We start from the raw sequence: 11,308 nt of genomic DNA, 5'->3' as shown, positions 1-11,308 counted from the left end.
AATGTTTCAAATAGGGTCTGTGCTGCTTTCAACTCTCTGATAGTGAGTTGGACTCCATTAGTCTGGGCTATGGACCTGTTGGATAAACTCTTTTGGCTGTTGGTCTTCATCCCTATAATTTCCCTCCTGAATACAGTGTCCTGAGCTTGTGTTTGGTAACAACCTCCATATGGTTTGATACCAACAAAATTGGAACTAGGTGAGGTACTATCATTGTGCAAAAAAAATCTAGAGAGGTACCAAATCACTCAATAATCAAGACATGCAATAATTTAATTCATTACTTAAATATTAAATTGGCAAACTATGATTGGCCATATGTTTTTAAAATAAAGTTTTATTGGTCCCAATATTCTTCCTATTCTACTCTGTTGCACTCTGTACACTGCACACCTGTGGGCTCTATCAGAAATTTTCTGTATGTCCTCTGCCTGGTAATTATTAAATCAACCTTCAATAAACTCTTTTTTTAAAATCATAACATACAGATTTTGGAGACAAATCAAATCTTTATAACATCAGTACTCTGAATTATTAAAAGCTGAGAAGGAAGAATTAAAGTTTTGATGTCTTTCAATGGAATTAGCCTGAATTATTCAATAAATGGCTCCATTGCATATCACCCTAGTTTTCATCTTAAATATTGCCTAAAATCTATTCCACAATTTTTCTGCTGCAAGTGGGAGGTAAAAGGTATAGGATTTATTGGTATTTCTACCTAGGGGATAGAAAACTCACTTTCAAATATCTACAAAGAAAAAATGCATTCTTACTTAATACTATGAGATGTCGCAACATATCAGTGAATGACCTTAAAATCCATTCAATCATCCAAGTAGAACTATAGATGCCATCTTTAATTTTTTTCTATTTATATTTGTCCACATTGGTTTTTAAGTCACTTCAATTTTATTCTTCAAAGATCTTTTGAACCTGCTTTTTTTCCTTTTTAATCTTTTGTACCACTAAACCCTCATCTTCCACGCCCTGCAAGGTATTTTCCAGAGTCTAGATTCCTTCAACTTCAATTCATTCTGCATTTTGCTATCAGAATAATCCTTCTAAAACAAAGACCTACTAATTTCACTTGATAGCTTTAAATCTCAAGAAAGCTTCCAGTCTCTAGTTAGACTGCCTAGCTTTATCCTCAACAAGTTCATCTCTTATACAGGAGGGAGAGCAGAGTTTGCTACCCCAAAATAAGCCTTTTGGGATATTGATTATCTTATGCTGGTTATTTTTAAGAAACAAAAGAATCAGAAAGAGCCTTTGACCTTATTGTAAACCTCCTAAAAGGAATTTAGATAGAGGACCTGTACCAGGAAGGGAGCTATCATCACAGATACTATAGTTTAATATGAACCAGGTATGATAGGGAGGATTCCAGCAAGGCCCTTTATTTTTTTATTGATTTCAGAGAGGAAGGGAGAAGGAGAGAGAGATAGAAACATCAATGATGAAAGAGAATCATTGATCAGCTGCCTCCTGCTCACCTCTCACTGGGGATCGAGCCTGCAACCTAGGCAGGTGCCCTGAGCAGGAATTGAATTGTGACCTCCTGGCTCATAGGTTTATGCTCAACCACTGAGCCACGATGGCCGGGCCTAGCAAGGTCCTTTTGATCAAAGTCCTCTCTGTTAAAGATGGCCCAGCAATTATTTCTTCACCAAACATTTGCTTTTCTATTTCCATGTGAATACCCTTCCTGTCCTTTGAAGACCCAAACCACATTCTCTCCCACTTCTCCTTAATGACATATAAACCACAACTGCCCAATGTGTCCTGGGTTTTATATTTTTATGGAACCCCTGCATATACATATTTATTAAACTTGGACATTATTCTCATATTAATCTGGCTCCTGCTAATTTGGTTATAAGCCTGGAAGAACTTAGAAGGTGAGAGAAAAAAATATATATTTTGCACCCTCACACTCACCACAGCCACTTTGTACATTTTCTGAAATCATTGAGAAAGATATATTACCTCCCTCTGTGAGATCATGGATCTCAAGGAATATGTAGGCCGGAAGCCACTTGTTTTTATGGAATGAGTGCTTTTCTGAATATAAATCCAAGAGGGGAAAGTAGAATCAAGTGAGTAAGATGAAGTTGAAATAAGGGCATAAAGGGGAGAGTGACAGAGAGATTAGGAGGGCTGACTGGATTATTTGAAATTTGGATGTAACCATGCATGAAGCAGTGCACCTCTAGATAGTATACATCTATATATCTTTATGTAGGACAATAAATTAATTTTCTTTTTCCAGACTAGTTGGAATTGACTTTCTGAGGTTTGCAACTAAAAGACTCCTGACCAATACAATAAACCTGAAACATGGAATTCTGGTGTTGTTCATGATCATAAAATTGGTATATGTAGTTTGTCTTCATTTTGATTGAATTTGACCAAAATACAGAGCTGAAGTCTTGAGGGGCAAAAGATTGGGGGAAGAAAATAATTAAAGACCAGTAAATAGTATTTATTCCCTATGAAGGTGTTTCTTTTCTTTTCTTTCCTTTTCTTTTCTTTTCTTTTCTTTTTTAATTTGCTTACACTTTAGAACTGTCTAAAACCAACTAGAAACCTCTACTTGCAAATATATAGGGTTTATATGTGTTGGTGGCAAAACGGCACCAGAATGTTACCAGACTTCAGTTCAGCAACCATGGTACTTGAGTTTAGCAAAGAAAGACTTCAGAGTCAAGGAACTCAAATGATAAGAAAGAGTTTATTTAGAAAGTCTCAGTGGTAGACAAAGTGAAGCAGTTGGGTTGTAGGCAAAAGAAAAAAAAGGATCCTTGGAACTTAGGAAAAAGAAAGGCAGAGAGAACTCTCCTGGGAAAAGGAAATGGGGAGAGGCTATTCTCCGGCTCCCTCAGCCCTCCTCTGAGGGAGTTTACCACATGACTAGTAACATGCAGGGGGAATGAAGGTCAGAGGAGATTCTAAACCGCATGACCAAAAATATGAAAGGTCAGGGGGCATAAGCTCCATGACCAGTGACATGCTAGGGATCACCCTGGGGGCGAGGTCCTACCCTACAGTTGTCTGTTACTAGGCACCTGGGGCTTTCTGTCCTGGTGACCTTCAGCTTCCTTCCTACTTTGCTCAAGCCTGTCTAACTGCCTATACATGTGTGCTCGACACAATTGAGAATGAAACAAAATAGTATGCATTTTTCAGAGCTGGCAACTTTTCTCGCTCTACTGGTCCTGATATTATTCAGAAGGGGGGAAAACAAACAAGAAAGAATTTATCTTCATTACTGTTTTTCTACTTGCATCTTTGCTAGGTGGCATAGTGACCTTCCTCCCACAGATGCTCATAGCCATCAGTATCTCAACATCTGTTAATCTTGTCTGTTTGAAAATCCAGAGATTGGATGTACAGCTGGACTTTGCAGTTATTATGGTCACAAGTGATTCAACTGAAAGAAGTATATGCCTCTAGACCATTCACTCAAGCCTGAGCTATTAGGGAGTCTTGATGACCTTTGACTTTTGACCCCCCTCCACCTTGCTGACTGGAGCAAGTGCACTTGTAGAAATCAACAATAGCCATTTAAGCAATGCCTCTATCTTTATCTTAATTACTCTATTCATCATAATCAACTGCTTTAAAACCATACCTTCTGCCCTTGTAGGGTGAAAGCAATTTGAATTTCATATAATTTTTACATGTCACAAAATATTATGCTTGCTTTGATTTGTCCCAACCATTAAAAAAAAAATACCTTGTCCTCTGAAAAACCTTTACCAAATATAACCTACAAATTTGACTACAACTCACTTACTAGCAAAGTCAAAGACCCCAGTGATCTCTTTGAATATTAAAAAACTAAGTCTAGAGAAAATGTTCGACCAAGTGCTCTTATATAAAACTTTTAGTGCATTTGTGGACTTTCTATAACTGTTAATATTTCATCCAGAAAGAAAATCCAGTGCTTTCATTTTGGACATCTGTATCTTAAACCAGAAATCCTTAAAAAGCAATGCGCGGTGTCTTTCCTGACAGACATTCTTTCCTTATCATTGAGTGGATAATGCAGGCAACGTGTTGGCTGTCCTGACACTATTGAGGCAAAGACTGTGGTGACAGCTGTCAGCAAGTGAGCCTGTGGACATGCCAAGGGTCACCCTCTACATGTCGTCTTCTCTTAATTTCATCCCCATATTTCTTAAGATGAGAAGTCTCACCTCCCCTACATGTGACTTTCTCAGCAGCTTGCTGGCCTGTTCACTAGTTGGGTTGATTTATGATTTAATTTTATGGATGATATCACACAATTATCTCCAGATGGAATAATCAGGATGAAGAGCTGCCAACCAACATTAGGAATGAAGCAGGTTCATCCAGCACCAGCTATTTCTGCACTGTAATTATTTTTTGTTTTGACTTCATAAATTTGTCCAGAAACACTGGGTATTCTTTTCCAGCAGGGCCTCATTTGTCTAATTCAAATGAGATTATCTCACCATGGTCCCCATAGTTCCTCATATTTCTCTTATCATTCTGCATCCAATAGTGAAATTCATAAATGATGATTTGTGGAGCTACAGATATACAAAATCTAATCTTCCCAGTTTATGATGCACTTACAGAGTCATCTCGATGAATTGTGAATCTTAAAGTTTTGATTTAGGCAAGCACCACTTTGATGAGAGAAGAAGAACAGGACAAGTAGAGTTACTGATCTGCAAGATCTCTCATCACTGAAATAAACCAAGTAAGCCTAACCAAGTCAAAGTCAGAAATAGGAGGCCAACTGTAATTACCGTGTTTATATTATAGCATTCACCGAGTCTTCCATTGCTATGAGATGCTATGACCTCAAAGGACAATTTTTTTTAATCCTACACTGCAGGATTCTGATAGATCAATCCAACCAGGTCTTCTCCATCTTTCCTGTTTACTCCTAAGCATTAAAAAAAAAATATGCTCATTCTAGCCCAAATTCATCACAGTGGCTCCTAAGTGCAATTAAATTATAATGGTCTACCAGTTGGATGTTGGTTCTTGCAAAATAATAACACAAAGTTCCAACTTCAAAACATATTACTAAACTCTAGATTCTCTTTATTCATTTACTTATTCACTCAAAAAATATTTAATTTTTTTTCAGGCTTATAGACCATATTAAGTGTCCTTAGCCAAATAATAATGTAAATCTGCTATATTGTCTAAAGTAGGGAAGATGGAGTGTGGGGATGACATAATTAGGTGAGTTGTGGAGAATGAATTGGAGCAAGCAGTGGTTTTGTAAGGATGGGTCCTAAGCCAAGGGCTGACTAATTGGTATTTTGTCAACCTCAAGGTAATTTGGCAAGGGCTAAAGTCACCAGAGTGTGGCAAAGGTGTCTTTTCCAGATTTCAGATGCACATCCTTATTCACCAACATAATTGTCTTTGTTTTGAGGTTGGGAGTGCTGCAAAAACCTTTCAAAGTAATCTAAGAAAGCTTTATTTCAGTTTCTTGGATGATAAGTAATCTCAATAAAATATTCATTGTGGAGCAAAAGGAAGACCAAAGAATTGTCTCTACCTGACATAGCACTATTCCACTGAAATCAGAAATATTTGTAGTATTTAGCTGCAATATTTTATCAGGAACTTGGAAAAGTGTCTCAAAACAATGGTCAGGACATACAGTTGTTCACAGTATTATATATTCAGGTAATATGCAATTTGTCACGACCGCTCAGAAGGAGGCTATGCATGCAGGTGGGCAGGAGGGGACTGCGTGCGTTGTGAGGCAAGCCATGGTTGGTGCAGGCCCAGAGAGAACAGGGCCTGCCAGCTACCACAGCTGTGGGGAGGTCCGTGAGCTGCAGAGGAAACATTTTTTCTGACCACTTATTGGCTAAGCTCCTGGTATGCCACTCTCAGTGTTCTTGGTAACTTGGGTAATAAGAATCAAAGAAGGTGATCTAGGGTTTTTTTTTTTTACCTCATTCCTGGAGGAAAAAACAAAGGTCTGCTGCTGGAGGGGCTAAGAAATGTCATATCCTCCCCTAGCCAGTTTGTAAATCATGTTATCTCACATCCTTCTACCCACTTCAAATTTAGAACAATCTTTCTTAATTATAACACTTAATTCTCATCTTCTTAAAACCACTATTATAACTGAAGGAATAAAAACTGAATCTGGAGCAAGCATTCCTGATAGGCCTCATTCCCACTACTAAAACAGTGAGTGGTCATCCCCAGCCTCTAATGTCTTAGGGTTTACATTTTGTTCTGCTGCATTCCAGAAAGGGGATGGCAAAACAGCTGCCATGTCCCCAGTTACAATCCAGTTTGGTAAACTGGAAATAGATGAGACATGGCAGCTTCAGTGTTGACTGGTGCTAGGCTGTCTTCAAGTGACTGCATAGTCATTGTCTTGAAAAACCTGTTTGAACTTAGTTCTACTAATCCGTGTCACTAAATAGAGCATATTTAAAGTTTCTTTAGTAATAAATTGGTTTAGTTTTCCGGGTTGCATGTGGGGTTTGAGATGGAGAGCTCCTCTCGCCACCACCAACATGAAGACTTTGTACTCAGTCCCATTCTTAGTGCAGGAATGCCCCAACCACATGCTCTCGGCTATGATGGTGTACACTCTGGTGGTGGTGTCTTACTTTCTCAACACTGGAAGAATCATTTATGATGTTATTGTTGAACCTCCAAGTGTTGGCTCTATGACTGGTGAACATGTCCTACAGGATAAATGGACAATACTAGTATATTATGGAAGGATCGCATCTAGCTTCCTGTTTACAATCGGAGGTTTAGGTTTCATAATCCTAGACTGATCCAATGCTCCAAACTTTCCAAAACTCAATAGATTTCCTCTTCTATTCATTGGGTTCTTCTGTGCCCTATTGAGTTTTTTGTTGTTGTTTGTTTGTTTGTTTGTTTGTTTTTCCTGGCTAGAGTATTCATGAGAATGAAATTGCCAGGCTATCTGATGGGTTAGCATGCTTTTTGAGAAGAAATCTGTGGATACTGGATTTGTTCCAGTTAATGATGTTTTTAAGGCTGTATCAAACCTCTGATATGAAATATGGAAAAGAATGAAAAGCAGCAGGAAAGAAGCATGTAGTAGGAAACATAGTAAAGCTTAGACTACAATACCTTCTTGGTATCAAAGAGACAAGCTTATACAGTGTTTTCCTGCTGACCTACACTGACATACCAATGATGTTAAGTGGCATTTTCTTCTTGGTTTTTAATTTAAAGAAAATATACTCCATTTCTACAACAATAGCACTGAGTAGAGTGATTATTTATTTATTTATTTTTTTACAACCATCTTAAGGTTATTTTGGAGATGAAATTTCTGACTTTCAGAAATCAGAAAGTAAGATCCCATAAGCAGCAAACTCTGGACAGCTGACCAGTTTTACCTGTGGTGCTTTGCCTTTAAACAGAGTGTGTGACAGCACATTACTTCAGATGTGTGTGTAAGACTGTTTCCTGAACAATAAGGTATATGAAAGGATTTTAAAATATAAATTTGTTTAATAAATTCATGTACAGTACATTGGGGGGGGGGGAAGAATGGATCTGTTTGTGGTTTATCTTTAAAGGGATATACATCTGACATATTGAATTAGTTTCTGCCTTCTGTGTTTTGTGAGCACCGAACACCAGAAATATTTCCATTCTGCTAATTGTAAAGTAAAGAGTTCCCCGGTCCAGAATGTTCATCACAGGTAGGGCCAGCTGGCCTGATGGAGATCATTAGTGAAAGCATCTTCTAGCTAACTGTTCAAAGTGCCTGGCATAAGATAATGAACTATTGCAGCTATGACTTTGCAGGCTCAACCACCAAGAAAAACGATAAAGCTCCTCATCCCCAAATCACAAACCTGTTAGGCAAATTCATGCCATTACAGCAGGATTTTCAACCTCAGCACTATTGACATATTGGGTTGGATAATTCTTTGTTATGGAGGAAGGAAAATGTTCTATACATTATAAAATATTTAGCACTATTCATACCCTCTACCCACTATATGTCAGTAGGTAATTGCCTCCTCTCCCCTCTTTTGCACTCTTCCCTCCTGCACCCCCCTTCCCCCCGCCCCAGAATGTGAAAAGCAAAATCTCTCCAGACATTATCCAGTGTCCCCAAAGGGGAGCAAAATTGCCTTCATTTGAGAACTTTTCTACACAAAGAGGAACATCAGATTTATTTGTTTAAATTACACATATCACTTTTTTTAAAGCCCGGTATTACTTTGCTAGGGCTGCCATTAAAAAATACCACAGAATAGGTAGCTTAAACAACAAATATTTATTTCTTATAATTCTGGAGTCTGGAAGTCTAAGGTCAAGGTGTTGGCAAGTTTAGTATTTTTCTGAAGGTTCTCTCCTTGGTTTGCAGATGGTAGGTAGCATTTTGCTGTGTCCTCACTTGGCCTCTCTCCTTGCATACCCATCCTTGGTGTGTGTGTGTGTCCTAATCTCTTCTTATAAAGACATGGATCAGACTGAATTAAGATACACCTAAGCAACTAATCAATTTTAACTTAATTACCTCTTTGAAAGCCCTATCTCCAAATATAGTCATATTCTTAGGTCCTTGGCATTAGAGTTTCAATATATGAATTCGTAGGGTAGGAAGGGTTTGGGGCACAATTCAGTCCATAACATTCCCTTACTCTGAACAAACAGTATTTGGAAATATTGTTTGCTGACAATACAAGGTGCCAGCAGAAATATCTTGGAGGAAATTAAGGGCTGTCTTTTTTTTAATATATTTTTATTGATTTCAGAGAGGAAGGGAGAGGGAGTGAGAGATAGAAACATTAATGGTGAGAGAGAATCATTGGTTGGCTGCCTTCTGCACACCCCACATTTGGGACCAATCCCCGCAACCTTGGCATGTGCCCTGACTGGGAATTGAACCGTGACTTCCTGGTTCCTAGGTAGATGCTCAACCACGAGGCACGCTGGCTAGACAAGAGCTCAGTCTTTAGAGTGGTTAAGTTTATAGATTTAGACTTTGGAGACCTTCTCATTGAAGTGATAGTTGACATCAAAAGCACCCTCAAATCAATGGGGTGGTATTGTAGAAAAAAGAAAGACTTTAAAAAAGGATCCTGGGAGATAAAAAGACATACAGAACAATCCCTTTTGCGGTGGGAGGAGACACAGAACTACAAGTAGGTAAGGGTGGTTGGTAACATCAAATATCGCTGAAAGGTTGAAGATGAGATTGTTAAATGACCATTGGACATTGTTAACTGAAAGGTCATTTGTCACTAGCGACATTCAAAGAGAAAATTTGAGTAGCATGGCCTGAATAAAAGAAAAAAGCTAAGAGATTGAGGAGGTCACAGATGGCATTAAAAGAGTCTATTTTGGGCTTTCAGCTTAATCAGCAGGCGGAGATCAAAAGTTCAAGCTATTTTAGTTCATATTTCTTGGCAACTGATGCTCTGGCCTCCTGCATTTTCTTGCAACACTTTTTTTGTCTTAGAATAATTGACCTCACCTTTCTCTTGGTTGAAAGGTAAAACCAATGCTCTTTAAAATAACACCTGATCTATTGGAGCTGGACAGGAGTGGAAGACCTAAGGAATACTGTTCCTGCCAAGCTGATGAAAGAGCTTGCATCATTCAGTGCTTCTGGGCTACATAGCACAGCATGCAAAGGCTTGAAAAGGTAGACCGGGAGGGAATCGTTCAGGGATAACAGCATTAAGTTTAGATTGTCTGGTTGATTTTTTTCTTAAAGGCCTCTATGTTCCTACCCCATAATAAAAGTTTTCATATTAGGGGGTGGGGAAGAACAGAGTTGGCAAGAGATTATAAATTTGGGGATCAAGGGGGATATTATATTTCCTATATAACCTTGTCTAAAATGCTCAGGGACATTTGGAGGCTGGCCAGAGACAAGCTATACCCCAGCTCCCTTGAACAACATAATTTCAGACAAATTAGAAGATGATATTAGCCAGACTTGCCTCTGTCATATATTAAATTAACATAGAAACTCAGTACCCAGGTAACGGGTACAGAAAAGGAAGTCCTTTAATAGATAATGTTGGGAACTAAAGGTCAAAATGAAGTTATATCTTTCTATTTGTATATGTATATATGTATATGTGGATATATGTGTTTCTGTATATGGACACGTTTCTGTATATGTGTGTATGGACATGTTTTGCTTGGAGTATTCTTTCTCAAGAGAGCCATCCGACTGACTCCTCTCAGCACATAGGTTTTATCATCTCCTGAGAAAACCTTTCCCCAACCTTCTCATCTAAAGTAACTCCACCCCTCTGCCTGTCATTCATCATGACATTACCTTGATTATTCAAAGCATTTATCACTTTCTAAAATTATCACATTCATTTTTTAAAATGTATAGAGTCATTCCTCCTTATCCATGGGAGATTGATTGTTGCACGTCATAGAGTACCGAACCCAACATATGACATATACTTCCTGGTGTGTTACATATCTTTCAATTAAAAGAAGCATTTTACAATTTCTTTTTGGCAAATTGGAATTGCCGGCATTACTACTCTTGCACTTTGGGGCCATTATAAGTAAAATGAGGGTCACTTGAACACACACACAGCAATATAGTGACAGTCAATTTAATAACCAAGGTGGCTACTAAGTGACTAAAGGGTGGGAAGTGTGTACGGTGTGGAGATGCTGGACAAAGAGATGATTCGTGTCCCAGGCAGGATGAAATAGGGCAGTGCAATATTTTATTATGCTACTTATAAGGGCACTCAATTTAGAAAGCATGAATTGTTCATTTCTAGAATTTTCCATTTAATACTTTCAGAACTTGGTTGACTTCAGGTAACTGAAATAATGAAAAGCAAAACTGCAGATAAAGACAGCAGTACTGCTGTGTCTCTGTCTCTGCATTTCTAGTGCCAAGGACAGTGTCTGGAACATAGTAAGTGATCAATAAATAATTGTCAAATGAGGATGCCTAAGTAGTAACAGAAATTATCTCTTAGTTGAGGATTATGGGATGACATTGAGAAGAGTTAAGAAAATAGTCTTTCTATTATGGAAGAGAATTAAATATATTATAGATTAAAAATAGACATTAAATATAAGAGCAAGGAAAAGTAGGTACCTGATACAATGAAAACAAGAGCACTGATTTAACTTTAGAAAAAAGAAAAAGAAAATGTATTCACTAGAGGGACGAGTGGGAAGAGGATGATAATAAGCAAAGATTCAATAAAGTCTGAGGTAGATAGAAGTGAAATATTAGAGAAGTTTTAAGAGAGAGGGAATTTGAACATTTCAAAAAGTATTTTTTCATAACACCTTATCTCTACCA

At 38.0% G+C, this 11,308-nt stretch overlaps 1 pseudogene across 1 annotated transcript; it reads left to right on the top strand.

Moving 5' to 3' along the window:
* The first annotated feature begins 6,527 nt into the window (after positions 1 to 6,527).
* LOC311632184 (oligosaccharyltransferase complex subunit OSTC-like) lies at positions 6,528 to 6,961 on the top strand (annotated as a pseudogene). Its single transcript has one exon. The product of its transcript is annotated as an oligosaccharyltransferase complex subunit OSTC-like (transcript).
* The last annotated feature ends 4,347 nt before the right edge of the window (positions 6,962 to 11,308 follow it).

This window comes from Pipistrellus hanaki (genome assembly GCF_964339955.1).
Source record: "Pipistrellus hanaki genome assembly, chromosome: 13".
Taxonomy (NCBI): Eukaryota; Metazoa; Chordata; class Mammalia; order Chiroptera; family Vespertilionidae; genus Pipistrellus; species Pipistrellus hanaki.
This window is presented reverse-complemented; position numbering and strand designations above follow the sequence as displayed.